Below are 9,513 nucleotides of genomic sequence, written 5' to 3'. Positions count from 1 at the left end.
CGTGCGGGGCCAGGGGGCCGGCTGTGCAGGGTCTGGCTGAAGGCAGAGGCTGAGGCCTGGGGCAGAGGCCGCTGTTCCGGGTGGGGGCCCAGCATCTGCCACACTCCTCCACTCACAGCTCCCTTCATTCTCACAGCAGCTCATCATCCCCACGTGAAGGGCGAGAAAGCTGAGGCTCTGAGAGATGAATCAACCCTCCACAGGCCACAGGGCAAAACCCTAAAGCGAAGACACGGTCAGGATGGCTTCCTGGGCAGAGGTAAGCGGGCTCCCCAAGGGAGGGGTGTGCCTCGACGCCTGGCCCGTTGGGGTAGAAAGTCTGGGCGTGGCCATCAGAGTTCTTGGTGGAAGCAGGAGGGCGGATGACGTGACCCCTGAGGACCTGCCTGGGCTTAGTCCCTTTCTCTGCCGTCCCTGTGAAGAGCTTGCAGCAGCCGCTTCAGGTGGCTCACCCCCTTTCCCCGCCCACACCGGCACCCCTTAAACAGCTCTGGGCCTGCCCAGCTACCCCAGGCCCTGCCTTTGGCTCCCCTCCTCAGGGCTGGCTCCTAGGTGCCCGGGAGGCCCAGCTCGGAGCAGCCCTCAGGTCCCTGCTCCCCTGCCCCAACCACCTAGGTTAGGGGACATCTGGGCTTCCATTTAGGGGCATGTACACCAGGAGAGACAGAGAGAGGGAAAAATAAGAAAGCAAGAATTAAAAAAAATTCCTATCTATCTTAGACCCATCATAAAAGCCCCTTCTCTGGCTTTGGGGTGTCAGAAGAGTCTGGACTCAGCTTCCCTCCCTGGGGACCATCCACACAGTTCCTTGCTCCCCCCTCTCCTCACCTGTCTCTCTCCTGGCTCCCCTTGCTCCCTCACCCGCGGTGCACCTGCGGTGTGCAAAGCCCTCTGCATGGGCCCAGGCTCTCAGCCCACAGTGCGGGGCTTTCCCATGAGTCTGTGCAGAGGCACGGAAAGGGGGCCAGGTAGCACACTGCGGGGGAGAGCAGGGGAGAAAATGGGGTGCAGCGGGGTACCAGCTTGGGGGTGTTCCTGGAGGACGTTCAGCTAGGCCTTGGAGGATCCTGACACACAGAGAAAGGGGTGTTCCTTGTGTGTAAGTGGGCCACTCCAGTGTGGGAAGGCCAGAGGGGTTCCTTCTTGGACTGGAGCTTCGGAGCAAAGCCTGCACCCTCTGAGGCAGCGCTTCTCAAGTCACCTGAAGAAAGATCAGTTTGTTTGTATTTTAAATTCTAATCTATCATAGACCAATGATACAATAAAATACAATACAAAGGGATTCTTTTAAAAAATAACGGGCCAGCTTATGGCCTGGTGGCTGGATCTCACATGGCCCAACACACAGTTCTACTCCTGGACCTCCAGGTGTGTGTGCGTGTATGCCCAAAATCCCCAAAGGAGGGGGAAATGGAGGAGGGATTGTGGCATGGCCATGCCCTATGGGGGGGGGTGCTCTCTTGCTTTCCCTCTCTCTATCTCTCTCGGGTCAGTGTACATGCCCCCTGGTAAATTAAATAAAATACACACACACACACACACACACACACACACACACACATACATACGGTACAAACCCCCGATTATTTTTTTTTAGAGAGAGATTTTTGCTATAGGGCATGTGCACTCTCCAGAGAGAAAGAGAGACAGAGAGACAGAAAGCAGAAATCACCCCCCCCCAGGGGGATGGCGATTGGGCAATCCCTTCTCCTCCATTCTCTCGGGATTTGGGGCACACGTGCACATGCACCTGGTGTGAGTTTCAAGTCATCGGGTGGGGGACTCAAACCGTGGTCGACCATGTAGGAGTCTAGTGACATAACCTTTATGCCATCTGCTGGACCCTAAACCTCACTTCTTTACTGTTGGATTTGAGAGACATAAATTCACCTTGTCAAATTGCTGTTAAAGATTCTAGATGTCTGGCCATCTAGTGGCATGGTGGATGAGGCTCCTGGGTCTCACATGGCTATCTATGAGGTTTGAGTCCTGAACCCGGTGACTTGAAAAACCTCCTGGATGAGGGACCAGCAGTTAGCGTAATGGCTATGTCGCCGGACTCCCATGTAGTTGACTGTGGTTCGAGTCCCAGACCCGGTGGCTTAAACTCACGCCAGGTACGTGTGCGTGTGTGCCCAAGATCCCGAGAGGAGAATGGAAGAGAAGGGATTGCGGTGTGGCCATCCCCCCTGGGGGGTGATTTCTCACTTTCTGTCTCTCTCTGTCTTTCTGGCGAGCACATACATCCTATAGCAAAAACCTCTCCAAAAAAAAAAAAAAAGAAGAAAACTTCCTGGATGCATGTGTATGCGTGTGCCCAAAGCCCGAGTGGAGAGGGGAGGAAGAAGGATTGTGGTGTGGCCGTCTCCCTTGGGGAGTGCTTTCTCACTTCCCCTCTCTGTCTCTGAGTCTCTCTGGCAAGTGCATGCATCTTAGAACAAGTTAAAAAAAAAAAAAAAATTAAAAAAAAAAAAAAAAGATTCTCAATGCCGGCATCTAGTCGCTGCTCAAATCTCATCCAGGGGCCTGGTGAGTAGATCACAACTCTGATCCTGTCCTACGGCAGGGGTTTCAAGCGCCAGACCACGACCTGTTGGGTGGGTGGGAAATTAATTCAGCAGGTTGTTGTCCCGCATTTTCTTAGCATGAAGAAATGTAGACGGGAGAATGCCTGGTCGTCGTGGGGGAAGTTTGTGCAATGTTTATTTCCGCACACGCATGTATGCTGGTACAGGTTGGCCCTGAGACACGTCATTGCGGGTTGTATTATAGCTGGGTGCCTCCCCGTGGTGCCGTTCCCTGGCACTGCCGTCCCCTCTGTCTCCTTCCCTGTACAGTCTGTTTCTTCCTCATCTGCATGTCTGAGCCACTCCTGGTTCCATGGCAATGACCCCGCTCAGGAAACCTCGGCCCTTCTACTCTCCTGCTTCCTTTTTTTGGACAAGCCTCTTCCTCCTTGCCTTGGGCAGACACTCCCTTCTAATGCTATACTGGGCCCAGGGCAGCCCTGAGACACAGAACAGAGGGTCCTTGCCTCAAAGGGCACCTCAGGGAAAAGTTTCCTTGATCTTAAAAATAGACCTTCAGAAGTGATGGCCCCTTTTACATTTCTAGGTATGCCATGTCATGGGATGCAATGTCTGGAACTTCAGCAGCTATCTTGTGCCTATGAGGGAAGTCACAACAACTGAGGATCACGGAGGAGCAAGAAGGGAGCAGCAGTACTGGACAGCCAAAGCTGTCCCGAGGAGCTAGAAAATGGAACAGATGATGTAAGGAAGTATGGGACAGGACCGGAACCAGGGATGGCACGGTGGGGAAGGACCTGGTTCACGACGGAGGCCCACAGTGGGGGGAATGCACCCCCCATCAGGGCTCCTGCTTGGCTAGCGTCTCTCCTTTTGGGGCTCTGCTCTCACTCCAAGGGTATACCATAATTTATTGAACCGTTCTCTAGAAGTGAGTGTCTGGTTTGTTTCTACTCTGTGGAGTAACAAATAATTACAAACGATGTTGGATGGACATGTCTGAGCTGCTGACTTCCAGAGGGCCCTCGTCCACCTTTTGTTTTCTGTGTCTTTATTCGTCCACAGTGCTATGCCTCCTGCTTTTCTCAGCATCCAGCTGACTGGGTCTCCTGCCATGAAGCTAAACACGAGCCAGGGTTTAGAAATGCGCTGTTTGCTCATCAGGCCATGCACAGTTTGCTGACAACTACCCACTTGGCTTCTTCAGCCAGACTTCCCAGACCTCGACTGTATCATCAAGACCCTCTGCAAGGAACAGAACCCCAATCCCAAACGGTTCAGGCAGTTCTTATTTCCTAAGAAGAGAAGTCCTGAGGCCCGATGGCTCCAGGAAGTGGATCTGCCCGGTTATCAAGATCCAGGTTCTGTCTGTCCTGCTCTGCTCTCGACGTTTGCTCCTCAAGCACCACAGCTCCCCTGGTGGCTGCAAGATGGCTGCTGACACTGCAGACACCACCTGTGGACACGATATGTCTGCAGGTTGGAGAGGGACCATCTTTTTCCATGGGATATTTTTGAAATCAAGAAACCTTTCTTCTGAAGCACCCCTAGCAAATTTACCCTAGGTTTTCTTTTTTTTTCTCTTTTCTTCCTTTTTTTTTGGAGAGGTTTTTGCTATAAGGGTACATGCGTCCGCCAGAAAGACAGACACAGAGAGACAGAAAGCGAGAAATCACCCCCCCAGGGAGGATGGCTACGCCACAATCCTTTCTCCTTTCTCCTCTTGGGATCTTGGGCACGCACATACGCGCACCCAGCGTGAGTTTAAGACACCTGGTCTGGGACTCAAACCGCAGTTGACTACCTGGGAGTCTAGTGACATAGCCATTATGCCAACTGCTAGTTTCTTACCCTTGGTTTTCATTAGTCAAGTTTTTTTTTTTTAATAATTATTTTATTTAACTTAATTAATTAATTAATTAACTTATTTTAATTTGACCAAAAAAAAAAAGAAGAAAAGCTTCCTGGATGCATGTGTATGCTTGTGCCCAAAGCCCGAGTGGAGAGGGGAGGAAGAAGGATTGTGGTGTGGCCGTCTCCCTTGGGGAGTGCTTTCTCACTTCCCCTCTCTGTCTCTGAGTCTCTCTGGCAAGTGCATGCATCTTAGAACAAGTTAAAAAAAAAAAAAAAAAAGATTCTCAATGCCGGCATCTAGTCGCTGCTCAAATCTCATCCAGGGGCCTGGTGAGTAGATCACAACTCTGATCCTGTCCTATGGCAGGGGTTTCAAGCTCCAGACCACGACCTGTTGGGTGGGTGGGAAATTAATTCAGCAGGTTGTTGTCCCGCATTTTCTTAGCATGAAGAAATGTAGACGGGAGAATGCCTGGTCGTCGTGGGGGAAGTTTGTGCAATGTTTATTTCCGCACACGCATGTATGCTGGTACAGGTTGGCCCTGAGACACGTCATTGCGGGTTGTATTATAGCTGGGTGCCTCCCCGTGGTGCCGTTCCCTGGCACTGCCGTCCCCTCTGTCTCCTTCCCTGTACAGTCTGTTTCTTCCTCATCTGCATGTCTGAGCCACTCCTGGTTCCATGGCAATGACCCCGCTCAGGAAACCTCGGCCCTTCTACTCTCCTGCTTCCTTTTTTTGGACAAGCCTCTTCCTCCTTGCCTTGGGCAGACACTCCCTTCTAATGCTATACTGGGCCCAGGGCAGCCCTGAGACACAGAACAGAGGGTCCTTGCCTCAAAGGGCACCTCAGGGAAAAGTTTCCTTGATCTTAAAAATAGACCTTCAGAAGTGATGGCCCCTTTTACATTTCTAGGTATGCCATGTCATGGGATGCAATGTCTGGAACTTCAGCAGCTATCTTGTGCCTATGAGGGAAGTCACAACAACTGAGGATCACGGAGGAGCAAGAAGGGAGCAGCAGTACTGGACAGCCAAAGCTGTCCCGAGGAGCTAGAAAATGGAACAGATGATGTAAGGAAGTATGGGACAGGACCGGAACCAGGGATGGCACGGTGGGGAAGGACCTGGTTCACGACGGAGGCCCACAGTGGGGGGAATGCACCCCCCATCAGGGCTCCTGCTTGGCTAGCGTCTCTCCTTTTGGGGCTCTGCTCTCACTCCAAGGGTATACCATAATTTATTGAACCGTTCTCTAGAAGTGAGTGTCTGGTTTGTTTCTACTCTGTGGAGTAACAAATAATTACAAACGATGTTGGATGGACATGTCTGAGCTGCTGACTTCCAGAGGGCCCTCGTCCACCTTTTGTTTTCTGTGTCTTTATTCGTCCACAGTGCTATGCCTCCTGCTTTTCTCAGCATCCAGCTGACTGGGTCTCCTGCCATGAAGCTAAACACGAGCCAGGGTTTAGAAATGCGCTGTTTGCTCATCAGGCCATGCACAGTTTGCTGACAACTACCCACTTGGCTTCTTCAGCCAGACTTCCCAGACCTCGACTGTATCATCAAGACCCTCTGCAAGGAACAGAACCCCAATCCCAAACGGTTCAGGCAGTTCTTATTTCCTAAGAAGAGAAGTCCTGAGGCCCGATGGCTCCAGGAAGTGGATCTGCCCGGTTATCAAGATCCAGGTTCTGTCTGTCCTGCTCTGCTCTCGACGTTTGCTCCTCAAGCACCACAGCTCCCCTGGTGGCTGCAAGATGGCTGCTGACACTGCAGACACCACCTGTGGACACGATATGTCTGCAGGTTGGAGAGGGACCATCTTTTTCCATGGGATATTTTTGAAATCAAGAAACCTTTCTTCTGAAGCACCCCTAGCAAATTTACCCTAGGTTTTCTTTTTTTTTCTCTTTTCTTCCTTTTTTTTTGGAGAGGTTTTTGCTATAAGGGTACATGCGTCCGCCAGAAAGACAGACACAGAGAGACAGAAAGCGAGAAATCACCCCCCCAGGGAGGATGGCTACGCCACAATCCTTTCTCCTTTCTCCTCTTGGGATCTTGGGCACGCACATACGCGCACCCAGCGTGAGTTTAAGACACCTGGTCTGGGACTCAAACCGCAGTTGACTACCTGGGAGTCTAGTGACATAGCCATTATGCCAACTGCTAGTTTCTTACCCTTGGTTTTCATTAGTCAAGTTTTTTTTTTTTAATAATTATTTTATTTAACTTAATTAATTAATTAATTAACTTATTTTAATTTGACCAGCGAAGGACAGAGCAAGAGCGAGAGGGAGAAAGTGAGAAAGCAAGCTGCCAGGTTTGGAACTTGAACCGCAGTCTGCTGTGTGGGAGTCCAGCATCCTTAACCACCATGCCACCTGCTGGCCCCCAAGCCAAGCTTAGGACACATGCTCACTTTTGGCTGAAGGAATGAGGCTTCCCCGACTGGTTTGTAAGGCCTGGGGCTGCATGGAGAAGAGTCGGGTTTGAAAGGGCAGGGGTGTGCTTGAGTAGACGGACAACCAGCAATGCCTCTCAGCAGACTCGCAGAGGTCTGCCTGACGGGGAAGACTCTGCCTTTGTCACTCAGTCCCCTGGGCCTGTGACGCCTACCTACTCTGGAGACTTAGCTAGGCTCTGCTTCAATTAGAAAAAGCTAAGATAGCTTAGCCTTCCAGGGAATTTGTCACATTGCAGGAGAGTGAGAGCAGGGTTGGGGGGCAGGACTGGAGAAAGATGGCGGGATCTGCAGAAATGGGAGACAGGACCCCAAGCTCTCCCAACCCTTCTCTCTGAGGGGAAGGGGTGCCTGCTTGGCCTGGGCTGGATGCAGGAGACCGATGAGGTCACCTTTGAACTAGGCTTCCCCTAGTGCTGGGGACAACTCAAGTGTCAGGGCCGAGGAGACCCTGGAGCAGGAGGTCCGAGGTGAGGGAGCACTTCCCCAACCACAGCCCCTAGCCCTCCTCCTGCCCCTCAGGTGGTCTTGTCCCTGAGTCACAGAGCAGGAAGGAAGGCAGGAGGGCCATGAGTCAGGGGCCCACCTGGAAGGAAAGAAAAGCACAGGAAGTGACTCAGGCCTGCAGGGCAGACAGGTGACCAGCGGTGCCCCCGGACAGACCTTAGGGGAGTTGCCCGAGGGTGCAGGTCCTCTCCCCAGAGACTGCCAGTGCACGCCATCCTGGCTATTTCTGCCAGCGATGTTTCCCACAAACCCTTCCCCGCCTCACCACAGCAGGCCCGCTGCCCACTCAGCCACAACCAACCACCAGCTGCTGCAATTCTTGGCCCTGGTCCACCCCCTCATCCGGGAGGCATCAACCTCTGACCCCAGAGGTCACATCAACCCCTTGTCCTGCCTGGTCTGCATCTGCCTCACACCCTGAAGGGAGAGTTTCCGGAGACGTTAGAGGATGGGGTCTTCTGAACAAAGCGGATGCCTCTGCACTCGTGTATGCGGTAGCATGGGGCTGGGGGCCCAGCTGCAGTGACAGGGAGTGAAGGCAGAGGGCGCAAACCCTGGGAACCACGGGGTCCTCTGCGGTGTGGAGGCAGAGGGGCCTGTCTACTCACAGCGCAGGCTTGGAGGCCAGGGCCCAGCCGGCAGCATGGTAACATTCCGCCTCCCTCTGCCGCTGGCTTTAGGTGTTCATCTTCCCAAGGGACCTGTGAAGAGGACTGGCTGGGTGAAGGCATGACTAAAGCATGTTATTTTATTTTATTTTAAATTTTTAAAGAATTATTTATTGAATTTTATTTATTCATTATTATTATTATTATTTAATTTGACCAGAGAGAGACACACAGAGAGTGATAGGGAGACAGAGAGAAAGAGGGAAAGTGAGAAAGCAAGCCACTAGGTCTGGGACTCCAGCCATGGTCATCCACGTGGGAGCGTCCAGCGTCTTAACCACCACGCCACCTGCTGGTCCCTAAAGCATGCTATTTTAAATTATATTTTACAGATCTAAGTTATATTATGTCGAAGTTTATTTTCATGTATTATCTTAGACATCTTTTCGTAATAATATACATAGAAAATTTCCTTCTTCTTTTTAATAGCACCATTATATTTCTCTACCGATATGCTGTAATTTATTCAACCAATTCTCCATAAAACTCTGGTTTGATTCCCTTTTTAAAAAAAAACAATGTAAACAGGACAAGTAGGTGGCGTGCTGGTTAAGGTGCGGGACATTCCTACATGGCCAAACACGGTTCAAGTCTCGGACCTGGTGGCTTGCTTTCTCACCTTCTCTCTCTCTCTGGTCAAATTAAAAATAAATGAATGAATAAATAAAGTTAAATAAATAATTCTTTTTTTTAAAAAAAAGCAATGTAAGCAATGCTGCAATGAACATCTTTTTTTTTTTTTTCACCCCCCAGGAGAATGGCCACACCGCAACCCCTTCTCCTCCCGGGATCTTGGGCACACGTGCACACGCGCCCAGCATGATTTTCAGGTCACCAGGCCCAGGACTCGAACTGCGGTTGGCCATGGGGGAGTCCAGCGCTCTTAACCACCACACCACCTGCTAGCCCCAACAATGAATATCTTTGTTTATATATCTCTGGGCATTTGCATAAATGCTTTTGCAAGATGGAATCCTAGAAGTCAGAAGTTAAACTGCTAGTTCACAGAGTGTGAGCACTTAATTTTTTTGTTTTGTTTTATTTTTGTTTTTGCTATAGGGCACATGTGTTCCCTAGAGACAGAGAGAGGGAAACAAAGAAATCACCCCCCTGGGAGGGGGACCATGTTGCAATCCCTCTCCTCGGGTCTCCTCGTGGGATTTTGGGCATGTACACCTGCCTGGACTGATTTTCAAGCTGCCGGGTCTGAAACTTGAACTACGCAATCAGCCATGTGAGATCCAGTATCTGAACATTTACATTTAATGGATAATACCCACTTGGTCGACAGAACGTACTGAGTTTCCTTCCATTAGCATTGTATGAGACTGCCTCTATAGCCACACCTTCCACAACACAGGATTATTATTTGTTGCAGTGAAAAATTATATCTTGTTTTTTGTTTATTTTTTAGAGAGAGAGTTTTTGCTATATGTGTGCTCACTAGAGAGATAGAGAGAGAAAGAGAAACAAAGTGAGAAATCATGCCCCAA

General features: G+C 50.6%; 1 long non-coding RNA gene across 1 annotated transcript in view; it reads left to right on the top strand.

The window, feature by feature from the left end:
* LOC102494350 (uncharacterized) overlaps positions 1–4,085 on the top strand; it is a 5,881-nt gene extending 1,796 nt beyond the window's left edge. Inside the window, exons 2-4 of the long non-coding RNA XR_334628.3 lie at positions 137–259; positions 3,115–3,272; positions 3,594–4,085. This is a non-coding gene — a long non-coding RNA (uncharacterized LOC102494350). The remainder of the gene's footprint in view (positions 1–136; positions 260–3,114; positions 3,273–3,593) is intronic.
* The last annotated feature ends 5,428 nt before the right edge of the window (positions 4,086–9,513 follow it).

The sequence above is a fragment of the Tupaia chinensis genome, unplaced genomic scaffold (genome assembly GCF_000334495.1).
Source record: "Tupaia chinensis unplaced genomic scaffold, TupChi_1.0 Scaffold000252_1, whole genome shotgun sequence".
Classification (NCBI taxonomy): Eukaryota; Metazoa; Chordata; class Mammalia; order Scandentia; family Tupaiidae; genus Tupaia; species Tupaia belangeri.
Note: the sequence above shows the minus strand (reverse complement) of the source record. Positions and strands in the feature narration are given on the sequence as shown.